At 40.2% G+C, this 14,892-nt stretch overlaps 1 protein-coding gene across 1 annotated transcript in view; it reads left to right on the plus strand.

Annotated features, from left to right (window-relative positions):
* The window catches only part of wscd2 (WSC domain containing 2), an 88,989-nt gene that overhangs the window by 275 nt on the left and 73,822 nt on the right, over positions 1-14,892 (plus strand). The window lies entirely within an intron of this gene.

Consider the following 14,892-nt stretch of genomic DNA (forward strand, 5'->3'; position numbering starts at 1 on the left):
AGATGGTAACATTCTGCAAAAGAGAGAAAACAGTGATCTGGACTCACAGTAGGCCAGTCTACTAGCGGGCTAGCAACAAGCTTCAACACAGATTTGCCCACAGCATATCAGCGCCGCGCGTCCGCCTCAGACCACTACCAAAAGGTAAGGTTGCATATTTGAGATTTTGTTAAATTACAGCTCGAGCTGTCTGTTTTGATTTGTTTTTCTAACTTTAGAACGCACAGAAAATAGTAAGACATATGTGTTCATGTCTGACATAAGGATTGTGGATAATGGCCACTTCCTCTTTGTCATCAGACAAGAGTGACGTGCAAAAAAACATTCATATTTGGCACACTGTGGCAAATGAATAATGGATTAATCATGATTAATTCATTTGAAAATGGATTAATTTGGTTCCAGCCCTAGTTATTTCACGTCTAGAGGGCTCTAACAATGTTTAAAAAAAAAACTGTATTTAGAAGGTCGTAATCAGGTTTTCTAAGTTCCGACTATGAAAATATTCCATTTATAAAAAAGGAACCTAGCTGTTGGTCTGGAACCAATGAACGGCGATAAACGAGTAATTAGTTGGCAGAGCTTCAACTTCAAAACCATTTTAAACCTGATTCCCACAAAAGTGGAGATCTTTCTTACATTCTGTGGTCATGCACAAATGAGTTAATATGTCTTTAAAAAGCCTATTTTCCATAATGGGGAACCCTTAAAAATATCTACTGTGTGTAAAACTGAAGTTTCAGTAAAGTAGTAGAAGTAAAAAAAAAAAGTTTAAGAAAATAGCAATAAACCTTTGCTCTAATATCACCTCCCAAACATCACAAACAAACGAAAGGGAAAACATATTTCGACATCAGAGAAAAAAAATGGTGACTGCACCTTCTCAGTAAGCTTTAAGATTACCATAAAATACATTTTAAAAAGGGCCAAAGCGCTTGTGATCATCCATTAAGAGGCGTCAGGTCATACTAAATCAGTAACAAAATTATAAAAGAAATTTCTTCCTTTCTTAAGAGCGGAACTATCCAGCATTGTGACAAATAATCACAATTGATACGGGGTGCCGTTGTCAAAGTCATGCATCTATTTTTTTTTTCCCCCCACCAAGACTGTAAACTGTCACTTCTGTGATAAATGCATAATCCTGTTTCCCTGGGGTTGCAGACTTGCTTGAAGCATGTGTTCACTGTGCAGACAATCTGTAAGATGAATCTGTAGTTCTTCACCATGTGTGCAATGTTCCTCATGGGCTTGCCGTCTTTTTATCTGTGCTTTATCAGATGCGGTTTCAGGGCACAATTGATAGGCCTAGTATACTGCTGGTTACGAACCTATGGCGTAAAAACATGTAAAACAGATGACCAGCCATTTGTATTTGCATTGCAAAAGGGCAACATGAAAAAACAACAACAACCAATACTGTGTGCCAGCAGAAACATTTAACATGATAGCCTTTATATTGTCTGCAGATGGGATTTGCCGGGAATGTCTGGGTAAGCATATTTATTTACTTGTGTTTTTCACTTCAGTGGAATGCTAATGAGCATGTCTTGCTAACCATTCATATGCAGATGAGCGCTTTTGATGCTGGGATGCTACAGTGTGCTCTTGCCGCACGCTTGCCTTTGTTTAATAAGGCGTCTTTGGAGCTTGCTTTAAGGCTGCCGAGGATGTGCATACAGAAGAGGTCGGTCCCTACCACGTCTTGCTGGTAATGAGACTTCAGCTCTCAGCATGTTAGCCTTTCTCCCAAATGTAGTAATGTGCTAAAGGTGAGTCAGTGCCCAGTTAGTTTGACAGTATAAAGGTTCCCTCTGAGTGCTACAGCCTAAGTGGGAACTCATTATGATTTGATGGAAGTGGGAGCAATCTCAACACTATGAATGACATAATTTCCTTTCCGGTGTGTGTGTGTGTGTGCGCATGTGTATGTGTGTGTCTTTGTTATCTAGTATATTAGGTGCACACAGCCATTTAGGAGAGTTATGGTGTCTTATTTTTGCACATACAAATGTAGCAGATGCAGTGTCAGTGTGAAAACTGCCAAAACTGAGCAGAGCTGATGGCTGAATATGAGATTTTGGAGTCGTGTGGCGATATCCAAGCAAAACTACATTTGCATGAACCCCGCGGGTAAGAACTGAAAGCTTCCCCCCTCAAAAATGACCTCTGTATTGTTAGAACGTCTTTCAATCTGAATCGTGGAAAATGAAAAACGGCCGTATCAAAAAAAAAAAAAGGCAGCTTTGACGCTCTTTATTCAACCAAACCTCCTATGAAGAATCATATTGCATATTGCATTCTGGATTAGGTTGGAATAAATGTAGGTGTAGGCGTGCAGACATAGAAAGTCTCATATGGTCTCCGACTATCATGCATCTATGAATTTTGGAGTGAACTGATTCTGCTTGCTGACTAAATGAGGTTGCACAGAAACAGCAATATGTCATGTCTGCTATCATGAAGAATGTAGGAAATTGAGTTTGACCCCCAAGTGTGAAGAATCCTCCGCGTCCTCCATTCACACAGTGCATTGTTGTGAGGTTGTTGCCCTCATTCAATTTTAATAGATTTCAGTTGATCTGTAGTGTTTTTCTCATCAAATAAACTTATATTTTTCAGAATAACATGCAATTTTTTGTATGTAATTAACGCATGCACATCATGACCAGCCACAAATCACTTACATGATGGCAGACAGTGGTACAATGTAGTCACACAGTGTCTGGCACACTTTTTTAACTTTTATTTTGACCCGAACACATCAACAGTAGTGCGATTCCAACAACTGTGGCTGCAACTCACAAACAAGTCTCAGTGCATCCTCATTCTGACCACACTCGGTGAGCTGTATTCACAGGCGCCCCAAATATCTTTATTTTGCGTGTATGTGTGGTCTGAATAAATGAAAGATAAACTAAAAACGAATTGGATAATATCACTTATGCATCAGGGGGAGCATGACTGCTATTTTTCTTGAAATGTATTTTTGTCTTATTCCATGTAGTCTTCATAAAACAGGTGTGCTACTTACAATATACAATTTTGTTATTTTTCAATTGGCAGTACACAGACAGTGGTAACGGACTGACTGCCGCATTGACTGGCCACAACATTACACCTCCAAAATGGCTGCATTGAACACTCTGCCTTTGTGGCTATGGTCAACTATTACACCCCTCTCAATATGCTACAGTATACACGTTGTGTGGATTTGCAAGGTGGAAAATGAGTACCAAAAGTCACATGACAGTAGTAAGATTGTGCCAAAAGTCACGTGTTGTAGAATTCTTTTTTTTGGGATAAAGGATAGATTTTTTTTTTGTACTTGAAAGATTTTAGTTCTTCTTGAATGAGATTATTCATTAATTCATTCATTTTCTACCGCTTTTTCCTCACGGGGGGTGCTGGAGCCTATCCCAGCTGTCTTCGGGCAAGAGGCGCGGTACACCCTGGACTGGTCGCCAATCAATCACAGGGCACATATAGACAAACAACCATTCACACTCATTCATACCTATGGACAATTTGGAGTCGCCAATTAACCTAGCATGTTTTTGGAATGTGGGAGGAAACCGGAGTACCCGGAGAAAACCCATGCATGCACGGGGAGAACATGCAAACTCCACACAAAGATGGCCGAGGGTGGAATTGAACCCTGGTCTCCTAGCTGTGAGGTCTGCGCGCTAACCACTAGACCACCGTGCCACCCTGAATGAGATTATGTCCCTTTAAAAATATGCTGTATTTCTTTCTGAAGTAATTGTTTTGTACATACGTTTCTTATTTGCAAAACAAAATACATTAATTTGTATATGATGTTTTGTATTTGCAAACAGTTTGTTTGTGTTTACGTTGGGGAAGGTAAAACATGTTTTGTCTTTCTGAGGTTTTGGCATGATTACATCACTACAGTTTTCTATGAGTAGTTATCACACATACACACGCCTGCTTGCAGGCGCAGATTAAAATTAGGGATGCTCCGATCAGGGTTTTATGCTGCCGATTACTATACTGCTCATCCAGGACTGAAATCGACAAATACCGGTCACATGTATTAATTATACATTTTTACATTTATTTATAATTAGTGCTATTGGCCAGGGGTGCTCTATAAAGGAGAAGAGTCAGGGCAATTGCAAGGTCCCTTGACTGCCAAGGGGTCCAAAAATAGGTAATTACTAATAAAATATGTAATTAATTATTAGGGGTGGTGTGGGGGAGCAACATGATTTTTTTTTTTTCATGGGACCGAGATTTCCTGGCTGCATCCCTTCTACTGGTTATATGATATGAAAAAAATATCACTGAATGGTGAAGAGGATGACAGGTCTACTTTGGAGACTTTGTACGTGAGAGTACATTGGTGGAGAAAGCACTCGGCGAACTCTATCTTCCATCGCTGAGAAAGGCTGGTCATCTCGTGTGATGAATTCAATTCTTTTTTAGATTAGCTTTATGAGCCCTGACTGTCACACACATACATGCAAGTGTTAGCCACATGGCTGCATTAGGTGGTGTCTGGAACATGATCACACTATGAGCCTCGGAAAATCACCATATTCTGTCAATTTAAGTTTTTTTTTAACATGCTACCCCTTCAGTAGTTTCCATGGTATGTGTTGACAGTTCCACGTGGCAGACATGATTGCCATTGTTGCCACCGTGTGCCACACATATCGGTTTTTGTGATCAGCTTTGAAAGTTATTAATCTGAATTTGCAGATCTCATGACTTTTCACAGTAATCCTCCAACAGTGATAGGTGGTCAATTGATTGAAGCACCCCTAATTAAAATCCATACATTTATTTTCTATGCCACTTATCCTCACTCGGGTCGTGGGTATGCTGGAGCCTATCCTAGCTGACTTCGGGCGAGAGGCGAGGCACATCCTGGACTGGTCACCAGCCAATCACAGGGCACATATAGACAAACAACCATTCACACTCACATTCATACTTATGGACAATTTGGAGTCACCAATTAACCTAGCATGCATGTTTTTGGAGAACAAGGAGAACATGCAACTCTACACAGAGATCGAACCCAGGTCTTCCCGATCTCCTGACTGTGCAGTATGTGTATGCACCGAGAAAATAAGTTTCGGTAGAGTTTATGATGAGTAAAATATTTTGTTTATAATTTTCCCCTTCAAGCCAGAGTCTACAATATAAGTGTATCAAACACCGTTTGATCCACACTGAATGTAATTATTTCTGAAATGAGTCAACATTGACAAGAAAACACCAAAGTGGACTTTCACTTCCTTTCAAGGTCATCTGAAGTAATTTATGATGACTGGCAGGATAAAACAGACGTGAAGGAGTATGTCACTGAGACAAATTGCATGAGAAAATGGGTCAACTCTCGTGGGCATGCTCAGAATGGAGAATGGTGTCACAATGGAGCTGCCATTCGACAGCTGTTTAAAAATCTATATTATTTCATTGTTAATAAACAGCAGGCAACTGCATCCTCAGGGACAAAATGCTGTGATTTTCAACATAATGAACATTACATTGACAAATAGAATGCTGATAATTATACACTTACATTTCGTCGTAGCGTGTATGTATGGGGCGCCAGTTTGCACATGTCAGTACGTGGGTGTGCACCAGCATGTGAATGATTTTCATTGAAGTATTATTAGCCCTGCAGGCCGGGTGTTGTTGGCAGTGCTTTAAAAACAATTTGACACCCTGCAATTTCCTGATGACACAAACCCCAATTACCAGATTGAGTTTTTTCTCCTCAATAGTAAACAAACACTTCAGCGAGCACAGAAAGTAAATCATTTTGGTGTAACATGCATGGATCTGGCAACATTGGAACAGTTTATTTTAATAAAATATAAAGGAAATATATCGTAGACAGGAATTGCAGCAATGTTTTGTAATCACATGCCGCAGAATGCTGTTGTGGGTGACCACAGGACCTGGTGGTTCACATTTAGGCACTATAACTGTGTCATCATGGCAGTGATGTGCAGTCAGGGGTCATGATGAAAAATTAAAAAAAAAAAAGAATAATCCATCCATTAATTTTCTATGACCTTTATCCTCACTAGTGTCAAGGGGGTATGTTGGAGCCTATGCTAGCGGTCTTCGAGGTACACCCTGGACTGGTCGCCAGCCAATCCCAGGGCACATATAGACAAACAACCATTCACACTCACATTCATACCTATGGACAATTTGTAGTCGCCAATTAACCTAGCATGTTTTTGGAATGTGGGAGGAAACCGGATTAGAGATGCCCGAGGGGGGTAATCGAACCCGGGTCTCTTAGCTCTGTGACCTGCACGCTAACCACTCTACACCGTGCAGCCCACAGCATGAGTTATTCATTTATATTTTTAAAAGAACGTGATTGAGCGAAGCCGAACATGCCAAATCCACACAGAGATGCCCGAGCAGGGATTCGAACCCCGGTCTCCTACTTGTGTGGCCTGCGTGCTAAACCCTCTCCACCATGCAGGCTGTTTTTCAGTTCATTAAAAAAAATGAATAAATAGGACTAAGAAGTATGTGAAAACAAATTGGAGACATGTTTTAACCAAAGTGAATTATTACCTTATTTTACTTGTTATCCTCTTAATGAGCAACCTGAAGTAACATATAAAAAAACTCCAAAGGAGTTAGTGCTTCAACAGCCATGATCCTCATTGCACATCACTGCATCATGGCAATGTTTCAGCGATGGTTTTTGAGCAGAAAGGCAGAGTAGACCTCAGAACTGATCCAATCTTTAGTGTCTTCTTGTTAAAGACACTTAAAGTACTGCAGTTGAATCTACTGATTAAAAATACATGAGCAAGTCTTTCCTAATCCTATTGAGAGACAAGTCCCAATCTTCAAATGATAATGATCCTGACGGTAACCATCTTAAAGTGGCTGCTGAAGTCCAATATCGGATTTCGGGCTTGGTTTATGGTTTTTAACACCACTTATACTCGCTTTTCCTAACTCCAAAGACAATCACTGCAGTTTTCTGTTTTTATTGAAGAAGAAAAAAAAACCTGGCACATTGAATGGCTGTTTCATTTGATGCAGTTGCTCAGTGGTTGAATGGGATTATAGTCTCTTTTAGAGATTGCTATGCAAATTTGTCTGTCATCTGCATAATTAACGTAGCATATTTTGTTGTTTTTCATAATCTGAGCTAGTGGGAGCATGTGGGTTTGATGAAAGAATGGAGCCTTGGGGATCTCTGCATGACATTTTTCCCCCTTAGATGCAACAAAGACAATTTTGAAAGAAAATGGGCAATACTGGTGTCTAGACTAATTCCTAAATGATCTCCTGTTTGTGGGAATCCAAATACAAATGTTGGTCAGTTACAGTGGGCTGTTTTCATAACATAAAGACCTTCTCTTTTGCGCACACACATACACACACCCCACAATACTTCTTTGTCTCTGTTGTCAGTCATCATTCACACTGCAGGCATTAATAATACAAAAGCAGGCAGAAGAGAAGAGGAGGAGCTCTGAGACAGTTTGGCAGCTATGAAGGATTGGAATAAAGCCACTTGAAAGAATGTGTCTCATGTCTGTAATTCTTTTACCAATTTTTAACGCTTCTGGCCTTCACAGAGAGGACAGCTTCATTGTGCTGTGCTGGACAAAGAGGCTAGGACTGGATTGCAGGAGGAATATGGATCGTGTCCAGGCAACTCTAGTTCCCCACTTGTCCAAAGCTCTCAACTATATGAAACAAGACTGCAGACCAAAACATCCATAACTGTGTCGGATCAGTCTAATGAGAAACAACAGTCAAAGGGATCAAATGAAACTCTGTGAACGAGTCATTATTTTTTCATAGTGACCGAAAGATGTAGGTCTCCAGTAATACTAGCCCTGGCAGCAGCAGTGACACTGAGACACTTCCGGAATAACAATTACAGTCAAGGTTAAATTTCGCAGCCACAGTTCCTCAGTATATCAAATCTACAATGGAATATATTTGTCAATTGATTATTTGTTTGCAACTGCCAGGCATTTAAGTTGAATGCTTACTATATATTGTCATTAATTATAAATATTTCAAATTAACGCATTGCGCCCTTTAAATTATTGAGGATCTATTTTGTGGTAGTTTTCAAAGAGACTGCTGAATTATTAATGCCTGCAGCCACGACTGGGTTTCATAGATGAGGGCTGCTGCTACCTTCTTCAATTCTGCCACACCTGCTCTTTCCTTATGCAGACACATGGCCTTTATCAGAAGCAGACCTGCTTTTTTCTTGACTCCCTTGACCACCGCAGTAAGAGTATCTGAGCACATTTCATTACTGCTGGTTACACTAGAACCCCATATGTCACGCTGCTGCCATGTGTTGCCTGAGAGAGCCATAATCAGGTTTCACAGTGAAGGCCAGCGTTGAAAAGAGAAGGCTTTTTACATTTAGGACGAGCACAGAGCATCCTCACATAACTCTGACTGCTATGATTAAGATTGAATGTTAATGCAAAACACTATGACACTTTTTTTATGTGTGTTAATGGAGTCAATAGAAGCTTATCAGTCTAATACTTGTCTCCCACATAGCTTCTCGGAAGGTCACACTGAAAATAAGCCAGGGTCGCTGGCTGTCACCGGATCTTGATGTATGACCTCTTTTCACACACAGCATTTCCATTTATCCAGATGGTCCTTATCACCTCTAAAATAAGAATGATGCAGCACTGAATAATAAACAGAATAAATCAGGTCCTATGCTATTTCATGATACTGTATCTTTAATGCTAAATGACAAATATCCCCTGGTTTAACCATCCTGGTGAGTGGTGATTCTTTTCAAATGATGATGATGATGAAACTACAACGCTCATGCGATAACTGTTGTTTTCAGCAGCAGCAAGGTCACGCTTTTGTTAGGAGCGTGGAGGAATTGTAACACAACACATGCTCATACAGTAGTGTATTACTGCTATAGCACTAATATAGCCTAATAAAGACTACTGCGAATACCCACACAAAACAAAGTGGCGCATACTGCAAACCCAACACTTAGAGCAAGCTATTAATGCTTCTCCACAGGATCATTGATTAACAATCCGTGGTGTTGCTGCCACGACCAATGATGCAACCATCCATGTAAGATACAGTTGCTTCAGTGGGACGAGGGTCCAGGATTTTATTTACCGCGTTTTCTCATATAGGCATCGATCAACTGATGAAGGGAGGGGGTGTCTAATGCGGGCCGGGGGGATAGTGTCGCTTGGCTGGTAGGGGTGCTTTATTTGTATAACGGCCATTTTTAGAATCGCATTAAGCAATCGCAGATCTAGATCTTTTTCATAATTTCATACATCATAATTTGACTTTTGGGGTTTTCCCATTATCATTTTCAATTCAATTCATTTTATTCATTTAGCACCAAATCACAACGACAGTTATATCATGACATTTTCCACATGAAGATCACATTCGTAAAATGAGAAACAGAGAACCTACTGAAACCTCACATGAGCAAGCACTTGGCGATGGAGGCAAGGAGAAACTCCCTTTGGGGAAGAAACCTTGAACAAAACCAAGCCTCTGTGGGGCGGCCATCTGTCTCTACCAGTTGGATTAAGATAGGAAAATAGAGGGAAAATAGATGGAAATCGAAGGAATCGAGCAGGGCGGATTTGTTCCGAAGTGCCGTTGCGAAAATGGAGAAGATCAAAACTAAACCGACCATCCTGAATCTATTCGGCAGCTCTGTGTTTATTTTCTATATTTGGGCATGGACCTGGCTGTGATTGCCATTTTCTGAATTACTCCGTGGTGGTGAATTTGACTTTGTGGACAGTACAGTAACAATCAATGTGATTTTCACTTCCTGTGATACACTGACTAGACTATAGGTGTGATTGTTAAGCCTTTTCAAAACAGTTGTAGCATCTTTATTGCATACTTCGCATAGAGTTGAGTTCAAGGGTTGTGTCCATCATTTCAAAGAAGATTTTATCTTCTCAGGCTTTTGGAAACCAGGGGCAACTCTTCTGCTCCTTGAGTAATCATGTGTGTATACAAGAAGTATTCCCTTGATTAAAAAATCCTGTGGAAAACAGTTGTTGCATCAGGACTTTTCTACATGTATCATTTGATAGAAAGAACAATACAAAAAGACCAAATTTGTAATACATTTGTATTTTCTTGAAAGAAAAATACAAAAAATAGGCATTTGATATAATTTTTTATCTTGTTCGTGTTCAAAACAATGTTGATGGGCAGTGACTGATTGACCAGAGTCCCAAAATACAGCCAGAACACTATTGGACATGTTCGAATTTCATGGCTGTATTGGGTCAGTTGGTCATGGACCTATCAACATTTTTCATTTGGGATTGTACTCTTTTTTTTGGGGGGGGGGGGGGTGCTCAAAAGAGTACTCTTTGTACTCTTGTGAAAATGTTGAAAATTATGGATGGCCCCTTAGCAAAGAGGGACATTTTGAGTTGATGTTTAAATTGGGAAAGGCTACTCAGATTCAAGAAATATTTCAAATTAATATATCATGTATTTTGTGGTTGACGATGGCCTATTATTAGACAAAAAATTACCACATTTAAGGTTTTTTCCCCCTAAATTAAGCATTTTCAAGCATGAAAAATCCAAATATAATCTATAATAAACAGTAGCTATATAGTAATAGAATATTGGAAAATACAATCAAAGACGTCATGATAAGTAGTCTTCTATACTGGTCAGTAGGTGTCAGTAATCTTCCTTTATTGTTTGCTCAGACTTGATTTCCGGAACAACATGCTTTTATTTCAGGTTTGAATGATTTCACAACAGGCACAATAATAATAACATAATAACAATAATAACACCGGCTACTGTTGCAGCCGTAATCCACTCCAAGATAAAACTCATTCTGAATTCAGGATGTCACTTAGGTAGGTTATGTTTTTATGGTAGGTAGGTAGATTTAGGTAGGTTATTTAGTTATGTCATGACTGGAGGGATGTATCCAGCCATCCATTTGTGTGCTACTTATTGGAGGGGCTCTAATAATGTTTTAAAAAATGTATTTACAAGGTGGTAAACAGGTTTTCTATGTTCTAACAAAAAAAAAGATGAATAAGCATGGAAATTCACTTATCAAGGATGGATATGGAACCACTTCACGGATAAATGTACTGTATTAGTCAGACAATGGAGTAACTGTTAACTGCAAACATAGAGGCATTCAACATTGTTGAGTGAGTACAAGAGTTTCCTGGAACTCTAAACTGTGGAAAATACATTATCTACATATAGTGCAGTTGTTCTCCATTGTTTTCTGTCATGCCCCTACCGAGGGACAGAAATATTGAAATTGTATTGAGAAACTACTAATATGTATTTATCTGTACTCTACAGACTGAACTCAAAACTTAACCCAGTGAAATGCAACAAAATGAAGCGCAGTGATGCGCACACAAGCACCAAGGGAGAAATTGTATGATGAGGATGACAAATTCATACATGCTGGCAGGTCTGCACTAATACTGAAAGTCCTCCCTGCCCCCCAACCCGCTGATGCCCAGTGCTTTTTATTTAAAAATGAAAAATGATACATTATGAAATTATTGACACTAAATGTCAATACTGTGCATTTTTACACAAAAACAATGGAACAGTCTTGTTTTCTTTAAAACACCATGCAGGTGTCAAGTTAAGTTGTATTGAAACTTAGGAGATGTGGAGGATTCAATATCTGATCTTCATATAATCTGTTTGATGCATCCATCTTCTGTGCCGCGCTGGGCATGCTGGAGCCTATCCCAGCTGTCTTCATACCTATGGACAATTTGGAGTCGCCAATCAACCTAACATGTTTTTGGAATGTGGGAGGAAGCTGGAGTCCGCAGAGAAAACCCACGCACACACAGGGAGAACATGAAAAACAGAGATGCTGTAAATTGCACCTGGGAATCAATCCCGGGTCTCCTAGCTGTGTGGCCTGGGCGCTAACCACTTTTCCGTGCAACAATTTTCGGTAAAATGGGGTTCAGACTTAGCTGCCAACCTTACTGAGTATTAATTGACAACCCCTGGACTAGAAAAACAAGAGACAGCGATTCATGTTTAGCTGGCAATTCATGTTGAGAACACTTTCTGGCAACCAAGTTCAAACCAACAGCCATGACAATAACAATACCATAATAATAGCACTGACTGATATTGTGTTGTGATTAGTATACTATGTTTTATTGGCAGTGATAGTCATTGACAGCTTTATGAACCCTGCACAGAGCTCAGGATGAGTGACAGCAAATTTTCTTTCGCGAGAAATTTGGCATGAAGACCCATATTATTATTATTTTAAGATTCATAGTGACACTGCAATCACGACCCTTTGAATTTATTGCTGCACACTACAACAGATGCCGCATTAGCTGCCTAGCATATCCCATGTTACATGGCGTGGTCTACATCTACATCCATGCTTCCGGTACCAGTTTCGCTCTGAATTCCTCAAGGGTCTGGATGTTTAGGGAATGTTTTGGCTGACATGTTTTTTCAACACAGCATGGAAGTCAGGAACAGTATATCTCTGGTTTGGTTGTCTCCCTTTTCAGGAAGAGTGACCGGAGGGTGTATTCCAACTGTAAGGGCATCACACTCCTCAGCCTTCCTGGGAAAGTTTATTTCAGGGTGCTGCAGAGAAGGGTACGACCGCTATCGGAGGTGCAATTGGGTACATGGGAGTTTGCCCAACCGGTCTGTGCTTTGTGGACTTTGAAAAGGCTTTCAACCGTGTCCCTCTAAGGGTGCTCTGGGATTATGGGATTGGTGGCGCAATACTACGAGCCATTTGGAAGGTTGAGGAGTTTGGTGAGGAGCTTGGCTATCCGGGAGAGGCTCAGAGTAGAGCCACTGCTCCTTCACATTGAAAGGAGCTAGTTGAGGTGGCTCGAACATTGAGTCCATATGTTTTCCGGACACCACCCTGGTGAGGTGTTCCAAGCATGCCCAGCCTGGAGAAAGCCCCAGGTCAGACCTACAATATGATGGAGGGATTATACCTCACAGCTGGCCTGGGAACGCCTTTACATCCTCCCAGTGGAACATAAAAGGTAACCGGGGACCGGGAAGTCTAAGCTTCCCTACTGAGACTGCTGCCCTGGCAACCCAGATAAGCAGAAGAAAATTGATAGATGGATGGGCGGTCATTAGTGGCCTACCTTTATATAATTTATATATATCTCTTATTCTCTTTAAATTTAGTGTGTGCAACTTACATACCGGTGCACTCTATAGTCCAGAAATTACAGTAATTACAGAACATTTTATGACTCCTGCACTGTGTTTATCTGCACTTAGGGAAGAACACTCAAGAATAGGACCCATACATTTTCCATTACTGACAAAAAAAGATTTTTTATGACTATTAAGGGTTGCATAAAAAACTTGTCAGTCTAAGAGCATAAGCTTTCAGTGTGGAAAAGGTTGTCTTGAGCTCACAATTAAAAGTAGTCAGTCAACACCCTTGAGCTGTATTACACTGAAAGATTGAAAAGACTGCAGAGTGGGAGTGTTGTATCAGTTTAAAGGTCAGCTTACAGTCCAGCTATTACGGCTATTGATCACACTTTTTCACACAAATTCCCTAACGGCGTACAAAATAAATAGTTTCCCATTAGCAAAAAAGATCATTGCAGGGAGTGAGAAGACGAGTAGTGAGAAGTGAGAGAACCTAAATATAGTGTTTTTATTGGGTTGGTTTCATGTTAATTTTTTCATTTATTGGTGATCGAGCCCCTTGAGGTGTCAGCTTGAATAGCGCTAATAAATCAATACAGTGGTCAATGAACATGACACATGATTATCAACTGTTTGACATGAGAAAGTAACTTGTTCGCAGTCTCTGAAGTAAATGAGAAAGTGAATGTCAAATCAATGGTGGCCGTTTTAAAAAACACGCCACTTGTATTGATGTATGCATGCCATGGTTTCCATGGCAATTGTGAAGTGAATATTAACTATATATTTAAATGTTTCAATTTATACAGTACCTATGCAGTTTGTGGATTCCTAAGAATATAATAGGAGCCATGTCAAAGACACACTAGATAGACAAAGGTGTTTGGCCACATGATCCCTGTACCTACAGGAAATGAAGATGGAATAAAATATAGTTCAATTTTAGTAGTGATAGGTCCTCCCTTGGCATCGAAAAACAGCTTCTAGTAGTCTTGGAAGACCTTCGACAAGATGTTAGAGTGTTTCTGCAGGAATCTTTGCCAGTTCATCAAGTACATTTGTGGTCACTGATGTGAGACCTAAGAGACTGCCTTTCTGCTGACTAATAATAAATAACTTATAATAGACCCCAACTACAAACCAGCATGAGTTCATTCATTCATTTTCTACCGCTTATCCTCACAAGGGTCAAGGGGGTGCTGGAGCCTATCCCAGCTGTCTTCAGACGAGAGGCAGGGTACACCCTGGACTGGTCGCCAGCCAATCACAGGGCACATATAGACAAACAACCATTCACACTCACAATCATACCTATGGACAATTTGGAGTCACCAATTAACCTAGCATGTTTTTGGAATGTGGGAGGAAACCGGAGTACCCGGTGAAAACCCACAGATGCATGGGTTGAACATGCAAACAGAGATGCCCGAGGGGGGGAATTGAACCCGGGTCTCTTAGCTCTGTGGCCTGCACGCTAACCACTCGACATCGTGCAGCCCACAGCATGAGGTATTCTTTTATATTTTATATTTTTTAAAGAACATGATTGAGCGAAGCCATGAAATTTAAACAGCAAAGTGGGGAGGGCTGACTGTATGTTTCACTTTCGTGTGTAAAAAAAAAAAAAAACACGAAAAAAACATTCTCACCGAAGCATAAAGACCAAACATATTTTTTGTGGAAAAAAAATCTAAGAGAAATAATTTT

This window comes from Doryrhamphus excisus, chromosome 4, assembly GCF_030265055.1.
Source record: "Doryrhamphus excisus isolate RoL2022-K1 chromosome 4, RoL_Dexc_1.0, whole genome shotgun sequence".
Classification (NCBI taxonomy): Eukaryota; Metazoa; Chordata; class Actinopteri; order Syngnathiformes; family Syngnathidae; genus Doryrhamphus; species Doryrhamphus excisus.